A 22,026-nucleotide genomic window follows, 5' to 3' on the forward strand; every position below is an offset into this window, starting at 1 on the left:
TCTATTATGTAAAAGCAGTGTGTTGGTTGCAGCAAGAGATAAAAAAAGAATTGATTAGATAAGTCTACAAGATTATAACATAATTTAATATTTAGTTGATTTATTTTCAGCCTCCCTCACCAGAATGCAGACTCTATGAAAGCAGAGTATGTTGAATCAATACTTGTGGGATGGATGAGTGATGGAGCAAGGTTATTGCATAAGGCCTATTGTTAGGGTTGTAGGATGGTTTTGCAATTAAAGAAGCTTGGTTGAAACAATAAATTGTTATTATCATTGCTCTTTTAGTACATGCTCTTTTTTCTTATTTTTCAGCACATCTTCCTGGCACCGTGACATAACAAAACACTAAGAAAATTCTCCCTTTCTATCTTGGCTCCTCCTTCCTCCCATCTTCTCTACCAATTTGGGGCTTAGTTTTAACCTTCCTCCTCTAGCCTCATGGGTCTCTATCATTATAAGCTTCCTTAACATAGCATTACAAAATTCCTTTCTTTGTGTGGTAGCCTGGAAAAACAGTGGTTGGAGGAAGAGATGAGATGGGGATAAAATTGAGCTGGTTTTACTTTGGTGGGCTGGGTGAAGGAGGACACTATGTGAACACTATCATGTTATAATTTGAATTGTACAAAAGAAGAAACCTGTCTTCAAGGGGCCTATAATCCAACAAGGAGCAAAAGACATCTATAAAAATGATCAGAGTAGATGTGATCAATTCTTAATAGTGTATTTAGCTCTGTGTTCTAGTTGACTATATAATGAATCATCCCCAAGTTTAACAGCATAAAAGAACAAACATTTATGATCTTACGAAATTTGTAGGTTAAGAATCTAGGCACAGTTTGCTTATGTGGTTACTGTCAGGATTCAGTTCCTCAGGGGCTACTGGACTGAGTTCTTTGACAGGCGGCCTTCTCTGTAGGATAGCTCACAACCTGGCAACTGGCTCCCCTCTGAGAAAGCAAGCCTGAAAGTGAGAGAAGAACAGGATGAGAGGCTCAGTCTTTGTAATCTAATCTCGGAAGTGACAACCTTTCACTTTTGCCTTATTCTGTTTGTCAGAAGCAAGCCACAGAGTACACCCCACAATTGAAGGGAAGGGATTACACAGGGCCTGAATAGTAGGAGGTGGAGATCAGGAGGGCCACCTCAGAGACCACCTGCCATACTCTCTAGTAGCCACTTGATAAACACCTTTTGAATGAATAAGTACAATGTGAGAGACACAGATAAGGGGCTAAAACACTGGAGAAGGAGAGGGTAATGGTTTAAAAGGTTTTTAGAGAAGACGATATTTTTATTGGAATTCTGTGGATTTGGATTAGGTTTTGTGGCATGACAAAACAGGTTCATAGGTGAATAAATCAGAAAATAAGGACCAAGAAAAATATCAGATTCAATATCTTAAAGATATTACTTCTGTTCATCATAAGGATGTGTTTTATGTATTCTAAAGTAATGAAGTTTTATTCTTGGTGCGGGGGGGGGGGACTATGTTCAGAGTTTCTGCAAAGAATCTAAAATTAATAAAGAGAATAATTTCCTAAAGAATAAAACCATAGTTCTTACATCCACAAATCCAAAGATCCAAAAAAGGCAGAATTCCCTGTGTTCACTTTGTTGGCTTTCCTAGGTGTCAAAAACCATCTTTGGTCAGACTTTCTCTCTTGCTCCACTGCTTGGTTAATGTACCTGCCAGAGAATTTTTTTTTTAGCATAATCTTCAAACTTTTCACACCCATCCAGAAATGGATACAACTCAGATTGTTTTAGAAGTTAAAAATTAAAATAGAAGTGATTCATGGTGACACAGGTCTTCAGTTATGCAATAAATAATCAAATTAGGTAGCAAGGGCAGATTTTAGATGAAAATTCTTCCTAGATTGCCTGAGTCTAACAGAAAGCACCAACACTTAGTTTTGTACTAAAATGGTTAGTAGTGCATTCCAAGCCAAAAGGAATAGCTTCTCCTAAAGGCAGTTTTCACATTTCCTTGCTTATTATCTTTATCTATGGCAATCAATTACGACATGGGGAGAATAAGATAATGGCCACATTTACCTATGCAGGAGTAAATGTATCTGTATATAAGAAAGTCTAAAGTATATGTACTTGATTAAAAAATAATAATAATAACCAATGCTGACTCCTTAAAAACTCATTCAGCACAGTATGTCTTAGGTAAGTTCCTGAATTAAATAAAAATGCTTCAGAGTCTATGGCTTTATTTTAAGTTACTTGGGTGATTGAGAGAAAGGATAATTGGGAACAACAATTAAGAATTATTTTATCATTTCCATTTGTCACATGTTTAAAAAAGAATCATTCTTTCTTATTTAAAAATCAGGGCAAATTTCCAAGTTATACTTTGAGTCGTTTATGAATGTGGAAAAGTCTGAAATCTTAACTTTAAAAAATGTTTTGACATTTGTATTCATCTTACTATTCAGCCTATTACTTTAATACCATCAGAAACTGGGGGAAATCTAAAAATTTTAAATGACTGGAAAGGAAAGGCACACAAATGATCTGTTTCCAGGAGGTGTAAAAATACTCCTGCCTAATGGTAACAATGTTGAGGCTGTGTGTTGGTGGCTGCAGGGGCAGAATTGGGTAGACGTGGGGTGGGCATGGAGGGGAGCACACGAAAATGGAGTGGAGAAGGGTTTTTGTGATGTTAACCTGCAATGCTACACTATCTTGAACTAAGGTTTGTCTGTCTTCCTGCCTTCTTCCCTTCCCTCCCTGCCATAATGCACCACCCAGATCCTCCTTCCATAATGAAGGACTATCCCCTGAGCAGTTGAGGGCACTGTCAGAAGTTGCCCTATTTAGGCTTGTGCCCTGATTTTTATCAACTGCTTTGACTGAGGTCATGCTTCACAGAGGGAGAGTCAACCACACTCTGATCAACACAGGTATCAAGTTCCCTAAACTCCAAATCTGAAGAGCTGTACCAGCCCTCAGGGTGAGTTGATGACTTAACTGGGATTCTAAGTCTGCTTAATCTTGCCCTCTGTCCAATCGAACTTCCTCTCCTTTCTACCCTCATTGTGGATTCCCATGAAAACGTCCTACCAAATCTCCTATATGCTAATCTCCTTCTCAATAAGCATAAAAATGAATTACTAAATGGATCATTAAATGGTTTTTCATTATTGACTGGTCTTTTTGAAAATGAAAAACTGCTCTGTATTGAGTTCTTATATTCAAACGCTGTACTAGCTACTGAGAAAGAAAAGATTAGGAAATATATTAAAAAGTAACTAAGACATGTTGGACAAATAAGTCATTATTTTGTGTAAGACTGTGTATGTTGCTTACAATTTATTTTAACCCCCCAGTTCCTTTAGAGTCTAATGAAAGAGGCAAAGCTATTGAAGAAACAAAGGAATAAACTATTTCAGAGTGGATAGTTATGTAAGTTTTATGTAGAACCATGCAGTTTATAATAAAATTTCATGTGCATTATCTTATTTAACCATTAAACCATTGCTAGAAGTGTGGTTATTAGCACAAGTTTACATGTGAAAAAGTAAACTCAGGGAGTGTAAATGATCTGGCCCACAGCTGAGTTCCCAGAGAGCTTCATATATTCAGAGTGGGAAAGAAATTAGAACAGCCTCAGTTCCAACATGCTTTTGTTGCTTGTCCTCTGTCTTGACACTGGATTGATGTGGCCAAGATTGGCATGTGTTCCTAAAACCATAATCAGACTTTCTCCCACCTTTCCTTTGATAATAGCCCTTATAAGAAGAGAAAAAAGTTCTTAGCCAGTCATGTCCATCCTCAAGGTGTAATAATTTTTTATTACCTGTTTCAAGATTTTTGTTGAGGTTTTGTTTTCATTTTTCACTCCTGTTTATTCCTTCATTAATACTCTCTTCTTTTTTTTTTCTTTTTTTTTTTTTTTTTTGGCGGTGCTGGGAATTGAACGAATGAAGGAAAGAAGGACTGTGTAGAGGGAAAAGAGGGGTGGGAGGGGTGGGAGGGGTGGGAGGGGTGGGGGGGAGGGGAAAAATATAATAAACATCATTACCCTATGTAAACGTAAAAAAATAAATAAATAAATAAAAAAAAATACTCTCTTCTTTCTTACAGTTTTAAGAAGGTATTGTTCAGTGGAACTGCTCGTAATATTGGAAATGTTGGAAATGTTCTTTGTGCCAATCAGTCCATTAGTCACTTGTTACAAGGCTATTGAGCACTTGGAAGTATAGTGAGTGTGAATGAGAAACTGACTTCTTAATTTTATTCAGGTTTAATTGATTTAAATTTAAATAGCCATGCATGACCAGTGGCTAAGGAATTAGTGCAGCCTAAGTTTCTCCAGTGCCAGAGTCTGGATGCTTCTTGAGTGTCCCAAGTGTTTTCTCCCCTGTGAAGGGCTGCAGTTCCTTCCTTTCTCTTCTTAGCCCACTCTCTCCTATCTAGCCCCAGTGTCATGGACTGGGCACTTCCCACTGGACACTTCTGAAGGCAGGGGATACTCTGAAGATAGATATACCAGTAGTATTCCCCAGGTACCTATTGCTAGGTTAGGGACTATGGTCAAAGATAAAATTTGGTCTCTGGATAGCACTAGATTTGTAAATATTGTAGAAATCTGAAACCTACCTTGGTTTATTTTTCTTATGGTATGAACAACAACAACAAAAAGTAGTTCTTAAACCTTTCCTGGTTTGTACAGGTTTTACATATGAGTGGCTCACTGTCACTCAAAATGACTTTACATCTCTGAATCATGCATTGCCTTCTCTGATTAGTAAGGAACCTTTTGACTTGTCCCTATCTAAACTCAAAATTCACTTTTGCTCAGTGTTTCTTGATCAGAATTGGTAACTTATTTCTATGCATCTTCATAACACTCTATTACCTTGCTTATTGCTGCCTGAAACATATCTCTGCCTATGTTCCTAAATTGTAAATTCTTGAAGACTAGGATCATGTTGCAGACATCTCCAGAGTCCAACCTGCTGAATGGGATGCCTTAAACATAGCAGGAATCCAACAAAATTCTTCCCAGAATTGACACATCACTGGGCTCTGAAAGTCATCCCCTTCACCACATTTTCTTGAGGCTCCACTCTTAAGTAATGTTCTAGGTAAGAATTCCTTCCTTATAAACTCCTTAGAAAACTTGGAATGGAACCACCATTTGACCCAGCTATCCCACTCCTTGGCCTATACCCAAAGGACTTAAAATCAGCATACTACAGAGATGCAGCCACATCAATGTTCATAGCTGCTCAGTTCACAATAGCCAGATTGTGGAACCAACCTAGATGTCCTTCAATTGATGAATGGATAAAGAAACTGTGGTATATATATACAATGGAATATTACTCAGCCATAAAGAATGATAAAATTATGGCATTTGAGGGCAAATGGATGAAATTGGAGAATATCATGCTAAGTGAGATAAGCCAATCTCAAAAAAACAAAGGACGAATGATATCGCTAATAAGTGGATGATGACACATAATGGGGGGTGGGAGGGGTTAGTGTTAGGGTTAGAGTTAGGGTTAGGGAGGGGGGCAAGAATGGAGGAAGGAAGGACTGTATAGAGGGAAAAGAGGGGTGGGAGGGGTGGGGGAGAAGGGAAAAAATAACAGAATGAATCAAACAACATTACCCTATGTAAATTTATGATTACACAAATAGTATGGCTTTACGACATGTACAAACAGAGAAACAACATGTATCCCATTTGTTTACAATAAAAAAAAAAAAAGAATTCCTTCCTTATGTTGTCCTAATTGCTCTCATCTCAGTGCCAATGTAGATTCCATTTAAATAAACGGGGTCCCAGGACATTTGTGTCTTGATTTATTTCTCTGTGCATATGTGTTATTGTTGTATTTCTTTGTCTGTGATATGATTCATTTCTGGTACATATTTCTTTTTACTTCTCACAAACAGCACACCGACAGAAGCAATATTATCTAGTAAATATCTTCAACAGTCAGAAGGCATTATTGTATGGCTCAACATTGTCCCTCCTTTTGCTTCCACCTCTTCTGTTTTTCATCACTCGTCTTAATTATGCCAATAAATCCCAGGACAGAACTGCCACTGTGGTAAATTCTCTATAATTATTATCTTCTGCATATGCTAGGTTCATCTAAATTCACAAAAGCTCAACATATATTTGACAAGTTATTAAATAGTAAACCAAAATGTGCTTTGACACCTACACATGTGATCTGCTGTAGTAAATAAAGAGGGTTTGATGATGAAATCTTTTTCCTTTTTGATTATTTCAATTAAACTATTTCAGATGTTGAATTTAAAACACTCGTTTTCCCAATTCTAGCTGCCTTTCCTTGGTAGTTTGAACATGACTCTTTGACCCCTTGGGCTCAGGACATGATGCTATATTGAATATTTTTTTAACTGTAAATTTGATTTTCAGTTGCATACAGATTTATTTCATTGTGGGTTGTTATTATACTGTTAATAGGGAATCTCTGCCATTGCTCCGTCAGAATTTGGATAAGTTTGGTGATCTTTAGGAGTAACATTGAAAATATTGTAACAACTGGTGTGATACTGACTGATTAAAATGGCCGCCGACTGGAGCTCTAGAGTTGGATTCTTGAAGCTCCCTGTTGGCGCAGGCTTTAATGGTTTAGCTTCAGGAGAGTTTTTGGAAATGTCCAAGGCAAGGACAGGCAAAGCAACAAAGGCACTAGCAGGAGCCACCCTCAGGGTCAGGCCAGAAGCTATTTACCAACTGGTATAAACTAGTTCAATGTCAGTGTATAACCAATGAACATCAATTTTGCTGATGTCTTTAATGAGGAGCCTGCCAAGAAAATAGTTATTCAGGTATTTAGAATATGTTTCAAAAGAGCTGGTTTCAGGCTAATTTTCATCTTCCTCTAAACTCTGCTTCGATTTGCACAACTACATTCATCAAGCATTTACAAAGAGGGCATGTTCTGCTTGGGTCAAAATTCTTCCTCTTATTCTGAGAGGTAGGAAATGGTTGACTTGAAGGTGGAGAGATTTGAACCACTGGACTTGTCTTTCAGGACCAAGGTCAGACATTGAGAAGCTTTTCCTTACTGACCCTTGTCCCTGAGACCAACTGAGAAATTGGAGCGAGCTCAGCATGAAAGATGGGGGGAGTAAGGGAAGAACAATCCAGGAAGAGGGAGCAGATGCAGGGAAGTGAGAAGGACTGTGTCAGGGCAATTTCAGACAAGCCTCAAGTAGGTTAGACTTGTCAGAAGGGTAGGAGATGAAGGCTCACAGGCAGAGTGGATGAGCCATGAAGCTGGAACGGAGCATGGGAGCTGGGTATAAAAAAGTTATAAAGGAGAGAAAAGCATTCATTTATTCCAGGAAAATAATGATGAAAGGATTTGGAGCTAAGGGAAGAAATTCGTTTTAATGCAGAGAAAAATGATCAGATCATTGTGGGTCTTGAATGGAGCTCAATGGTGATGAAACTTCTTTGTGGGGAGCGACTAGAGATGACTCCTTTTGTTTGTAAAATCAGAAGTTTTCACACCTTTTATTACAGGAGGTTTCCTGTGGAAGCTTTTTATAACCATTTCATAACCTTGGGGAAGTACTGAAATGAAGTTTTATGGTAGAGTAAAATCCCATTTAGTGTGTGTGTTTGTGTGTGTGTGTGTGTGTGTATAAGGTGCTTTTAGTTATGAGATCAAGAAGTTGGAGGCAATCATACAGTCCTAAAAATATCTTGTGATTACTTCAATCTAAATCATAACCGAGGCCACTAATGACATGAAAATTCTCTCTCAGCATGACTTTGTTCTTCTGACAAGACTCAGAAGCAGCCAGTCCATTGCCAACAAATCTGAACCCATTTGCAACTGGAGCTTTGTGTGACCCTACAGGTGTGCAGGACAGGAGCCTGCCTCATGAGCAGATCAGCAAGGAATTCATACTCTTCTCTCTAGTTTTCCCCATTAGCACCTCTAATGACAAGAGAGATGTGAGTCCTGGAGGAAGAGGAAACATTCCCTGAAAGGGAAAGTGTGAACCAGTTACCTGCCCGTGCAAACTGATTAGAAAAATATTTGCCTTCTTTCCTAAATGCTGATAGGTTTAAAATATTGCAAAAAAAATCAAATTAAATTAATTGCTCACTATTAACTAGGCATTTTTTCTAACTATGATGATTGTCTCAAAGGAATAAAGTAAGAGTTAATTAAAATAGTCTCTAATTTGCAGTACCTAGTTAAATTTAGATAACCTTTTCATAAAACTAGTATTGTACACACAATGGGTCAAGTAAGTTCACAGCTCAGGTGTAGGAGATACATTTTATTTTACTTTACAAATCCTCATATATCACTTATCTTACTCCAGACACCCTCTTAAGAGTCAATCTAATCTTTCTCTAATCTTCCTTTCTCAATCTAACAGATGAGAAAACTGAGACAAAAGAAAGAGGAAATTTTTATTTGTTTGTTCGTTTTTGTTTTATTCCTGAGGTAATCAGCCAATTCGGGTGCATTTGGGTCTGAATTCTGATTATTGTAGTTTCTCCTTATTTGTGGAAGATATGTTCCAAGAACACCAGTAGATGCCCGAAACCAAGGAAAATACTGAAATATATATATATATGCGTTATGATTTTCCCTATGTATACATAACTATAATAAATTTTATGTACAAATTAGTACAATCAGAGATTAATAACAACTAGTAATAAAATAGAACAATTATAACAATATGGTGTAATAAGTGTTGAGTGAATGTCATCTCTTTCTCTCTTTTTGTTCCTCAGAATCTTTTATTATACCATGAACTTAAGAGACCTCAGCATGTAAATTTTTCCTTTCCTAAAATCACAAACTTTCATCTTTTCATTTAAAGAAAGAACTTCATGACTTTTCTTTGGCATACCTGAATTTGTCAAACTAGCCATTTTTGCATTTTAGAACCAATATTAAGTAAAATAAGGGGTTAACTGAATTACAAGCATTATAATACCACCACAATCAAGATGTCCACTAAGTGACTATTGGTGGGTAATGTGTGTAGTGTGGATGTGTTGGACCAAAAGGGTGATTACATCCCAGACAGAATTGAGAAAGATTGCACAAGATTTTGTCATACTTCATAGTGCACAATCTAAAACATTTTTAGAGTTTTTACCAAGAATAGGGTAGGTAGTCTGGCCCACATAGCTATGCCTTGAGGTATCAGTCTCATGTGGTCTTCAATGTCTTTGCACATGATTCATGTTGAAGCAGCTCCTTGACCTCATCCATCAGCTCCTTTACATCTGTAAGCTCTGGCTACTCTCTTGGTAACATCTGATAGAATCAAGACTCATGACATCTTTTTCATGTCAGACATTCTAAAGCTTCATCTGCCCCATGAACTATTGAGTTCTTTCTTCTCTAAGATATTGTTAACTTCAAATGGAAAATTAAGTTCTTCATTCAATGAATATTTTAGGCAGTTTCTATGTGTGCACAATATTATAGACAATAAAAAAGCAATTAAATATGCTTCCAGAAAATTTTCATTCTAGAAGGGCCATATACATAATAAACAATCATCAAGATAGTGATAAAGACTATTGGAGACTGTCACTACATATGATTTCATCATTTAGTTTGGCTTTCCTCCAAAAATAGAGCCTAATCCAAGAACTTGTGTACTGAAAATGATCCCAGGAAGTTGGAGGAAGGGGATGGGAAGAGTGCAATAAGAAGGAGGAAAATCCAGTAAGTACTTATACTAAAGTTGATCGTCACAGTGCAACACCTGGGGTTCAATTTTGTCTGTATCTTCTGAGAAGCTTATAAAATGTTTTTCAGATTTTCCAATTAAGGTTTGAAAGAGGAAAGCAGGTATACATTGATGCCTTACCTTAAACCCCCATTATCTGAGGCATAACTACAGGTCAGCTCTTCTTCTAGACTGCAAATATCTGCTTACCAAACACCAGCAAGATTTTGTATTTACATTTTGACTTGAGATGTCTATGGAACATTCTGATAAAGTCCTGACTGGAAGCAAATGAGAGGCCAAGCTGAAGGAGGTAGGTAAAAAGTTTCACCCCTTACACACCTCATACCCATTAATGTCTACATCAAATCAAAATTGTCTATGGGTGGTCAAGGTGGTGAACCGCTTCACAAATATTAAATATGCAAGGACTAACAAGAAGAAACCAAGTTTCCAGAGCTATAAATGGTCCCATGTTGGGTCGAGGAAGTGTTTACACTAATGATTAAGCACAAAATCTCATTATACAAAGTAATCTGGCAGGTTTTAGTCAAATTGACTATTCTTAGAAGCCATGACTCTTTTTTGGTACCAATACCATGCCGTTTTTGTTCTATTGCTTTGTAGTAGAGTTGAAGTTCTGGTATTGCAATACCCACTGCTTCACTCTTCCTGCTAAGGATTGCTTTAGCTATTCTGGGTTTCTTATTCTTCCAGATGAATTTCATGATTGCTTGCTCTATTTCTGTAAGGTACATCATTGGGATTTGAATTGGAATTGCATTGAATCTGTATAGCACTTTTGGTAGTATGGCCATTTTGACAATATTAATTCTGCCTATCCAAGAACATGGGAGATCTTTCCATCTTCTAAGGTTTTCTTTAATTTCTTTCTTTAGTGTTCTGTAGTTCTCATTGTAAAGGTCTTTCACTTCTTTTGTTAGATTGATTCCCAAGTATTTTATTGTTTTCAAGGCTATTGTGAATTGTGTAGTTTTCTTAACTTCTCTTTCAGAGAATTCATTACTTATGTATAAAAATGCATTAGATTTATGAGCATTGATCTTATATCCTGCTACTTTACTGAATTCACTTATGAGTTCTAAAAGTTTTCTGGTGGAATTTCCTGGTTCCTCTAAATATATAATCATGTCATCAGCAAATAGGGAGAGTTTGAGTTCTTCTTTTCCTATTACAATCTTAATCACAGTATGAGAGAGTCTCATTCTTCTCCAATACCCACTCCTCCTTATATTTAAGACACATTTCTACCACTTATAGCTGTAGGGATCCCTTTAATTTCTTTGGTTTGTCTAATTGCTCTGGCTAGAGTTTCAAGGACAATGTTGAATAGAAGTGGTGAAAGAGGGCATCCCTGCCTTGTTCCAGTTTTTAGGGGGATTGCTTTCAGTTTTTCACCATTTAGAATGATATTGGCCATGGGCTTAGCATAAATGCCCTTTACAATGTTAAGAAATGTTCCCACTATCCCTATTTTTTCTAGTGTTTTGAGCATGAAGGATTGCTGTATTTTGTCAAATGCTTTTTCTGCGCCTATCAAAATAATCATGTGATTCTTGACTTTAAGTCTGTTGTTGACTCTTAACACTTGGGTACCTAGCTCACATGAAGTCTCATGGATCCAAAAGGAAAATGCTGTGAAAATGTTGGCATTAGCATTATTAGTGTGGTGGCAGGAATTAGAGGAAACTCATGTCTTTCTTCAGAGGCATATGAGCAAAAGCATTGGTTTGCATACTGGTATACTGTGCAAAGAAAAGCCAAAGACAAAATAATATTGGTTTAAACAAAATGAAAATGTCTCTCTCTTCATGTAACAGATATCTGAGCTTCAGTAGTCAAAGTCTCTATAGTCACTTTGTGGCATCTGTGACTCAAATTCCTTCTATTTAAATTCTCTGCCATTTCAATACATGCTTCTGTCTTATGGTCTAAAATTATTTATTTGGCTGCATCCAGCAGGAAGAGGGGACAGGAAACAAGGAGGTTATACTACTTATTTTTAATACACATTTCTAACACTCATATCTCCTTATTTAGATCACAAGTCACATGGATGAACTTTGCATCAAGGGACTCTGGGAAATGTAGTTTCTAACTGTACAGTCATGTTCTCAACTGCCCATTCCTACAGTTATAAGTGTTAGAAATGTGTCTTAAATATAAGGAGGAGTGGGTATTGGAGAAAAACTAGACTCTCTCATACTATGATTAAGATTATAATAAATATGTATTTTTACCAAAATGAGGAAATGGAATCAATGTATTCCAGCAACAGGAATAGTTCTTAAGCACAGAGTACCAAATGAAAGAAAGATAAAATTGAGAATGGACTAAGAGATAACATATCAATAAATAAGAATAAGTATGTATTACTAAAAACAATTATGGGTCCTTGAGAGAACAAACAAAATATTGTGCTGAGAAATGAAGGTTTTTGTCAGCCATAGCTGCATTTTAAATCTAATTCTAACCATGTCATCTATTGAAAGTTACACACATATTCTAAGAGATATTTTTTCTGATCTGAAAACTCAAGTATAATAACCTCATAAGATTAAGTATATAAGTTTACAAGAGTAAAATAAGTTTATATACTTAAAGCATTTATCACAGTTCTTGACACATAGTTAATTTCCCATAGAGGTTAGTTGTTATTATTACATCTGCTATTGATATTATTTGAGAAATTGCATGAATGTGTGCGATCAGAACTTTGAACTCTTGGCAAATGGTGATTGGAAACATGATTACAGAATAAAGAGTGCATTGAGCACAATCATGAGCAGGAATAATCTGGGAAGTATTCAGTCATATACTGGATATTTTTAAGTACCTCCAATGTTCCAGGACCCTAGGATAAAAAGTTAAGTAAAAACTATTATGGACTCTATCTAGGAAAGGACAAAGGCAATTAATCTAAAATCATAAAAACACATGTAAGACTCTAATTGCTATATATACAGTGAAGGAAATACTCTTCTTCCATGTGTATCTATTATATGAATGGGGGAAATTTGATCTACTTTTACTCTACTCTGCAGAGAAAAAGGCATTCTGAAGAAGTGGTTCTTTGAATCAACACATGATTAAGAATTAACTAGAAAAAAAAAAAAAAAAAAAAAAAAACAGAAAAAAGAGTATTCCTTGAAGAAGTAACAGCATAGGAGAAGGCCCCAGGGCATCCCAGGCATGAAGGAGATAGTAGAATTAAAGAAAACCAATGTGGCTGGAGCAGAAAGTATACAAGAAAACGTGATAAAACTGGGTATGGTGGTTCATGTCTGTAATGCCAGCAATTCTGGAGGCTGAGGCAGGAGAATCACAAGTTCAAAGCCAGTCTTGGTAACTTAGCAAGGCCCTAAGCAACTTAGTGAGAACCTGTCTCATAATAAAAATTAGAAAAGGGCTGAGGATTTGACTCAGTGGGTAAGCACCCCTGGGTTAAATCTCCAGTATCAAAAAAATAAAAGTAAAGTAAAGTATGTGATAGGACTTGACATGAAAGAATAGGCAGATGGGAGATGATAAAAGAGGTTATTTGAAGGAATTTTGTCTTTCCCTGATAGGAAAAATTATATTATTTTCCCTCTGCCACTATGAAAAGAAATTACCACAACCTTAGTGACTTCAAACAGCACAAATGTGTTCTCTCTAGTTCTGGAGGTCAGAATTCAGTTTCACTAGCTGATGTCAAGGCATGGGTGGGTCTGGTTCTTTCTCATGACTCATGACTCTGAGGGGTCATTTCCAGGTTCTAGTGGCCACCTATATTCCTTGGATAGTACCCCTTTCTTCGTCATCAAACTGCTTCCCCAATATCTGCTTCTGTCTTCATATCACCTTCTTCTGTGAGCCCTACCTCTTTCGTCTATCTTACCAGAACAGTTCCAAAGATGTTGGGCAAATCCAGGTAACCTAGGGTAATTTACCCATCTTAAGATCCTGAATTAGTCACATTTGCAAAGTATCTTCTGACATAAAAGTAATACTCACAGTTTCTTATGACTAGGACATGGACCAAGTAGAGGGTATCAGTCACCCTACCACAGAAAAAACTGACTTTATTCCAGAAGGAAAAATGATGGGTTCAGATTTGTATTTTAAAAAGATCATTCTCCTTACTCCATGAAGGACACAGAAGGAGAGTGAGGTATATGGCGGTGAGCTAGCTGAGAAGCAGTGGTCCTGGAAAGATGAGAAGGAAAAATAACTTAATCCAGAAGATGTGGAAAAAAGTTCAAGAGTTTTAGTTAGAAATAATCTTAGAGAACACTAAAATGTTGTTCTGGGTCTTGTTTATACCAATGATTGTGAGAGATATTGTGTGTATGTATCTATCTCAACTCTACATTCAGTGACCTGTTGATAAACTTGGTTTTGGCTTTGGTCATGGCACTTATACCATGACAATTGGCAAAAATTACAAGACAGGACTTTTTTCCTCCAGAGATCCAGTGTCAGAGGGTAAACAGCCAGCATTATGTAACCTGGTCTCCCTCTTTAATAGGTTTTTGCTTCCAGTTCCATTGAGTTCACTCCTTATGCTATTGACACATCCTGATTCTTAGAAATTTCTTTATGGAGAGAGAAAAAATAATATAGTGGTTAATTTTTGAAGTTAGGATCTTTCCTAATCCATTTCTATGTTTTCTACAAATATAACAATAAACACGCAATAATTTTGTAATTAGGAAAAATAATAAAATGAGCTTTACTTTTAAAATATTAATTTAAAAAATTACCAAACTCCAAGTGAATATGAGGACACAATGAAAAATTTGTTTTATGGTATTCTTGACTAGCTGGTAATCTAACCCCTTCAAAAATGTGTTCCTGGTCACAAAAATGTAAAAGTTACTCTGAGTTTTCTTGGGATTTGTTTGGGATTTGTTATAGGGCTTGATTACTTAATTTGTTCAACACAAGAAATAATAGAATCAAAGTGATGAAAATGAGAATAATAAAGAATACTGGCCAAATTATACTGGATGCATGTATGAATCTGTAACAACAAATTACACCATTATGTACAACTATAATGTACCAATAAAAATGTGGAAAATAAGAATATTCATGACAAGTATTTAAATACATGAAATTATATAATAGAAAACAGATCACGAAAGAGTTCCAGCATTACCACTTGCTATCTAGGCTCTTTGCTGATGGACTAAAATTCCATGTGTCCATTTCTTCACTTGATTTGTGAAATGGGGGTAATGATAGTTGCCTACAGCATTGGGTGACTGGGAGATTTAAATTAATTTTTGTATGTGACTATTGGAGAAGAGTGTTTGACACATACCTAACAAATAGTATTATCTAATTATTTGTTGATATTCAATTGCATATGTCACAACTTACTTCATCATAGGTGTTCCTGTAAGAAAAGTCATTTAAAGGTTTACTAAAATTCTATCACTTCGCCACCTTCTTTCTGCAATTGATCTGAGAACATAAGAGTGGTTTAATCAAGTAAAATTGATGCAGGAAATCTTACGAGTATGTTAGATATGTGTGTTTTTCTCTCATTTCTATGTTGAACTTTAGTCCATCTCCATGTACTTCCTCTGTAATCTGCAGCCACTGCTGCTTATCTGCCTGTCAAATCACCATGGAGTGTTGCCCCAGCAACTTGATTCAGGTATTTCTCTCTCTGTGCTTTCTACCTCCCCAGTTGAATACACACGTTCATTGCTCTTCGTTTTTCCTGGCAAGTTTTCTGAGGTGTGTACCAAGTTCTTGAAGAGCTTAATATCATCTTGCCTTGAGTAAAACAGAAGCCAGCTGGCACCATTTATCTCTTCAAATTACAGGAAAATGTGAGAAACAACGGGATGTCTATGTAGGGTTGGGCAGAGCCCCAAAGGGCAGGTATGTGTGAAAGAGTATACCATGGCCATACGCTTGAGAATTAGGTGTAATCTTGGAAGGTTGGACTTGACAAAACTTATTTCAGTGTGACTTCATGATCAGATTTTTATATATTTTCCCCCCAACCCTATCTTGCCACATCTTCAAAAGTTAGGTATTTCCAACCAGAATAATAGTGGAAGGAAATTTATTTTCTTAGTTTTGTGCTAGAATCAATTCACATTTTTAAAAAGACTCCCTGAAATTTCAGTAGTTATCAAACATTTAAGTTTTCTAATTATTTGTTATTTTTGTTGAGTTCCATCACCTCGTCTTTTGAAGTAGGCTGTTATATAGTGCATCACCTTGAAAAGAAACAAACCCTCCCTCATTAGCATTTTAAGTCCCATATGAGTTTAATATCTCAGTAAAAACTCATGAAGAATTTTTATACCAGTGAAAATGTTATAACATAATCTATTTGAAACCACATACAGAAAGATTAGCCAAGATGAATATATGCATGGTATTTTTAGAAAGTAGAAATAAGTAGAAATCTCTTAACACTTCTTTTTGTGTATGTCTTAGTGAAAGAAGAAATTACATAAGAAAACTCATAAATGTTAAATCTGGATTATTAGAAAGAAGGCATAAAGGTTCATCCTAGAATAGACTTTTCTCACATATTCTTGCTACTACATTTAAGAAATATAAGAACACAAGGACAGGATAATTCATTTTAAAATAGACATAAATATAGATTCAGTGAAGTTGGTTGAAATTTGTATAACCTTGAAAAAGGTTTTTGCACTTAACTAAATAAAAGAAGGTTTTAGAAGTTATAAATTTTTCCTGTTGCATAAAAACATATTATATATTTCAGAGATAAATGTTGGAATGAGTAAAACTTAATTTTAAAAGAAAGTACTCCCATGTACTAATAATGAGTTCTCCTAATAAAAAGTCTGAAAAAATAAAATGTGTGTGCATCCTTAGCTTTGAAAAGATGAATCTTATACTTGTTGGAAAAGTCAATTTAATGTTGACAACTGGGCAGATACTGAAACCAATTCTGTGGCAGTTTGAATTCCCCTATAGAAGCACAATATTGTAGGTCACAATCAAGATTGCTTTATGAAAAGCAGAATCTTTGGGAGCATTGAGTATGATAAAAATACATTTCAGGAAATGCTACAAAGCAAAAAGTATACAAACTTTGATTCTATTTAATTTGCTATTTTGAGCCCTGTGGGATAACCATAGCAAACTACTGGAACAGTAGTTCTCAAACTTTTTGATTGTTCATTCTCTGAAAAATTTTTTAAGTGCCAAGAGTTTTTCTTTATGTGGGGTATATCTATTAATATTTACTGTAATTGATATGAAAACTGAGAAAAATTTAAAAAACAAACATACACAAACATCCATTTCCATAGTCAATGATGGACAATATCCTAATGCCAGGAAGCCTTCAAAAAACTTTACTGTATGCTCTTGAGCAAATAAGAATTGAAAAGGCAAATAAGTTTCTAGTATTGCATGAAAATAAGTTTGACCTCAGATTCCTAGGTCTCAGGGACTCCCAGCAGTCCCCAGAACATAATTTGGGAGCTGCTGTGCTACAGAGTTGATCGTTGGAAGATTTTTGGACATTTCAGTGAGAGAGACCATAGCGACTCAAGGGGAAAATGTATGAGATAGCATCCCTCAGGGTGTAAATTCTGTCTGGAGAAAAGTTAATATTTCTATTAGAGATCCCTGGATAATATCTTGAGGCGTAGGATTTTTGTTCAAGGAATAAAATGTCATTAGAAAGGTAAAGGATGGGAGCGAAGAATCATGCCATTATTTGACAAACATTTCTTAGCTACTGACATTAAATAGTAGGTGCTGGAAATATGGGAAAGATCTGAAAGATGTGATGTTGTCTCTGACGTATTCACAATCAAGGAAGAGCAATTGCAGATACAGGCTTCAGTGGAGTTAAGAACAGAATTCTCAGACAACCCAGTGGAGGAAAAGGTTATCTCTGCCAAGCCATTTCAGGGAGTTTCCATAGAAGGGGTGACATGCATGCCAAGGTGCACATTAGCACCTTGCATATTAGCAGCAGGAGCATGTGAGGCAGTGAACTTAGAAAGAGCACTTCAGGAGAGAGTGACTCCAGGTAGAAAGTTGGAAGAACATGACTCTGAGGAACAGCAATCTTTCAGTAAGTGAAGCAATGGGTGTGGGGTAGGAAAGATGGAGTAAAGGTATGGGTGGGAGAGATTAGATCCCATTGCAAAAGGTCTTGTTATGCTCACCGAAAGGATTTGACATTGCCCTGCAGGCAGTGGAAAGCTGCTGGTTTTTTCAGCAAAAGAATGATTTGTCAGAACTGTGCTTCAGAAAGTCAGCTCAGAGGTTTTTGTGGACAATAAAAGGAATGAGGATAGAACTAGTGTTTGGAAGAGCATTTGGGAGCATCTTGCAATCATCTAAGCAGGAAGAACATTGTGTTGCATAGTCTCTGAAATCAATCTGCCTAGGTTCAAATGTACACCCCCTGCCCCCGGCATTTGAGGACCTCCAACAATTACCTAATTTATCTACCTTTATTTCTCATTGGCAGAGTAGAACAATACTGGTAGAATTACAGACTGGTTTGATACAAAAATAAAATAAAAAAGTAAAAATAAAGCAATATTCATATTACGCCTATTAGTTATCATTACAGGTGCATAAAGTTATAGGGGAGAGGAACAATTTGGAACACATTTTAGAGCTATATAGGGGCCAGAATTCACAGGATGTTTTGTGAAAATGTTGGATGGTAGCAAGAAAGAGACAAGTTTAAATATTTTGATTCAGGAGAATCCAGAGGAATATTAAATGATGGGTAATACAGGCAGGAGAATCAGAGTACAAAGAGAATGCAGAGAAACTAAGGTTTCATTTCACACAAACATGTTTTATAAAAATGGTGGGAAATACTTGTCACAGTTACATTACAAGTGAAAGGCACAGGGTATGTGACTGATGACTCAAAGTGTCAAGAAGTTTTAAGGAAAAAGACAAACAATTCATGTGTAGCAAATCTCCCAGACCAAATCAAGGCAGGAACCAAACACTAAGGTTCTAACAAAGACATGTAATTTCTCCTTAAAATCAAGTGCTCTCTTTGAGAGCTGGAAGGTGATTCATGGACTTTAAGAAAGAATAGATGCATATTAAGAAAAAGTTGAAAGTTAAGGCTTGGCAATATTTTTTTCTTTGACATAAAAAATTTAGATAATTACCAATGTAATACAAGGAAGATGAAGTGCTAAAGTCAAGGCAGCCAAAAGGCCCAATCTAGGTAAATTTCTGTTATAATAGGTCACATCTGGAAAAATAAAGTTGTTAGGGAAAGCCAAGTTTTTATTTGCTTTAATGGTCAAAGGGCACAAATATAAAAGAAACAGGTTCTTTCAAAGAAATTCCCTCAAAAAACTTTTTATAAACTTGTTAACAGTTTAAAAAGGGTAGGTAAAAAGTAGAATGAATTAGAGTTTTCTTAAACACAAATAATCAATGTAAGGCCCTGTGTTCAAAACATCAGAGGTGCAATTAAGGCAGGCATCTGTCCACGTCGTGGGTGTTGACTGTGTGCAATGAGGTGGGAGAAATCCACAAGAAAATAATTAACTTAAAGAAAGTCCTCTATCTCACATAAGGTAGAGAAAAAGATGTAAGACTTAACGAGAGGGACTTGAGTTACAAGGATAGTATCCTGAATAACTTACTTCTTAAGGACAAGGGAGAGGTATTTGGAGTGGGGAAGAGTCCTCTTTGAAATTAGAATAGCTCACAGAACTTAGCCAACTAACTACTTTAAAATAAGCATTATTAAAATCTGTGTCAATTCAGACTCTTCACATTCAGACACTTGTCTTGCTTTATTATAGTAATATGTGAATTGACAAAATGGGAAGCATTTTTGTATTGACAATTTAATGGAATAACTTCTCTGCCCTCACTGCTTGAATATATTGTTTAGCTTCAGAAAGAATTGCTCATATTCTCTGAATGGATCTAAAAAACAGTATTATCAAATTAGAGACTGGTCTTAAAGCTAGAGACTGGTCTTAAAGCTTTGAGTCCATCGTCAGGTATGCCTACAAAAACAATTTCTTCGGTTCTCCTGTTCCCTGACTGACGTACCAATGATCAGTGTTTAAAAATGGAAATTTGGGATTGTGATTTCGGTGAGTCAAAAGAATGCCACCCAAGTGTGCTGGTGTCCTACCTCAGTCTGAGAATCCACAGTCTCTCGGGATAGATGTAGCACCTCATACTTGTTCCTCCCTCATCCCCAACACTTGCACACGAGCCCTCTTTGCTGGCAAGCCCTCCGCGGGGTTATAAAATGGGTGAGATCTTTCTGAGATCTAAATATAAAGGAACGCAATTTTAACATATTGTGTCATTAAGAAGTTTAGGAGCTTTTAGACACAATCTGGAGGTAGTGGAAAATTAGATACAGTGTTGCATTAGACATGTTTTTAGTATTTTCTTCTTTTTGTAAAAGCTGTAATTTTCAGAGTTTAGAACCAATTTAATGTCCCTGGAGTTACAGCTTTTTTGTATCCATTGTCCATTAGGTGAATTACTAAGCCAAGAATGGAATCCATTTATAATGTATAAAATACTGTGAAATGTCTTAAAAACAGTCTTTGCAGGGGGAGAAAAAGCTTTGGGAGTCCATTAAATTTGAAGACAGTGAGTTCTGAGGTTCTTCTTATAATCATATAATGGTATTTTTTGTGCTTTGATAATATGATGCATTAGATATTGGAAGATTTATTTAAAAGTTTGAATTCAATGAAAAATTATACTGAGCTAATGCAAAATGCATTATTTTTGACACTTCAGACACCTTTTAAAACTGAATGTATTGTTCAAAACACTTAATAATATTTATTGTATTTTAATATAAATTAATAGATAACCACTAAAATGCTAGTAATTGTCTTATCAATGATGATGTCACTGTTGCTGGCATTTATTAAGATCAAAAAATTTGGTTTTTAAATCCTTATTTTTAAGAAATTCTAGTTTGATTTCAAATAAAGTAAATTAGTCTGAAGAGATTCTCTATGAGGTACCGGGTATATATGTACATGTGTATGTATGTGTATGGTAAATTTAGGTACATAAACACATCTTCAATTACCAGGTTTAAAATGATATGCATGTGAGTGTGTATCCTATATTGAGTGCTATGAGATCTCAAAGTATAAAGTTTTGTTAAACTTTCATACAATAGAGGAAATTTTCAATAAAACATGCCAATTTCATATTTTAGCTTATTCAATAAATAAACAAATAAGTAAAATTTAAAATGATTACTCCCAGAGTATGTCCTGAGATCCACAGAGCTACTGCCAAATCTCCGAACTTCTTATGCTATAATGACAGCCCATGTATTATGTTGAAACCTTATGAAATTATCATTTATGCTAGTCAAAACCAGGTGAAGAGCACTATTTCATAAGGCCTAACCTAATTAAAATTCTTCATGTTTAGAAAGATTAGTATATAGCATTAAATTATTGTTGAGTATTGTTTTTTAAAAGTCAAAATGTGTTTTCTATAGCATTTAATTAAGATTCTAATAAAGATTGTTAACAAAGTTTTCCTAACTCTCATAAATAGGCCTTCCTAACAAACTGAGACCCTGTTAACTCCCTGGCGGGGACCAGGGTGTATATTTGGTCATATTGACTTCTGCGTTGGTTGGAATTTTTTTTTTCTTTTTCCAGCTGCAAATTAAAGAAAACTCAGCTAGTCATGGCTTAAATAAATGCAAGTTCATTTTCTTTCTCATGTAACAGTCTGGAGTAGAAAACCTGGGACTGATGTGAAGGCGCTGTGATATGATCACGAACTCAGCCTTTTCCTGTTCTCATTGGTGAGTTTAACCTTTTAACCAGCTGACAGCTGCAGCATCCTGCCCAGGACAAGAAGAGAAGAAGGGACAGGATGGTACCAGCCCCTTTCATTAAGAGAACAAACGTTTCTGTATCAGTTCTGGTTTATGTTGTATATATCAGAAAAATGTCACATGACTATGGCTGGAAAGATAAATTTTCATTTTCAGACTTTGTAGGAAGTGTGGGGGAGAGGAGACCGAGAAATATTGGAAAGTGTTGTGTTATCAATCAACAAATCAACAGTGTCCTACCAACAGTTGCTTATCTTTCTCATGTTGGTCAACATCTACATTGTGACTATTATATTAGACTAAACAATACAGATTTTCTAAAATTTGTATATGGTTGAATTATCAAAAAGAAAATGTCACATGACTCAGTTTAATACGTGCACTAAAAGCTCTTGATAGAGTTACCTCTCTTGTTACTAAGTCCAGAAAACAAACTGTAATATTTAATGTCAAATATTACA

The sequence above is a fragment of the Sciurus carolinensis genome, chromosome 14, assembly GCF_902686445.1.
Source record: "Sciurus carolinensis chromosome 14, mSciCar1.2, whole genome shotgun sequence".
Lineage (NCBI taxonomy): Eukaryota > Metazoa > Chordata > Mammalia > Rodentia > Sciuridae > Sciurus > Sciurus carolinensis.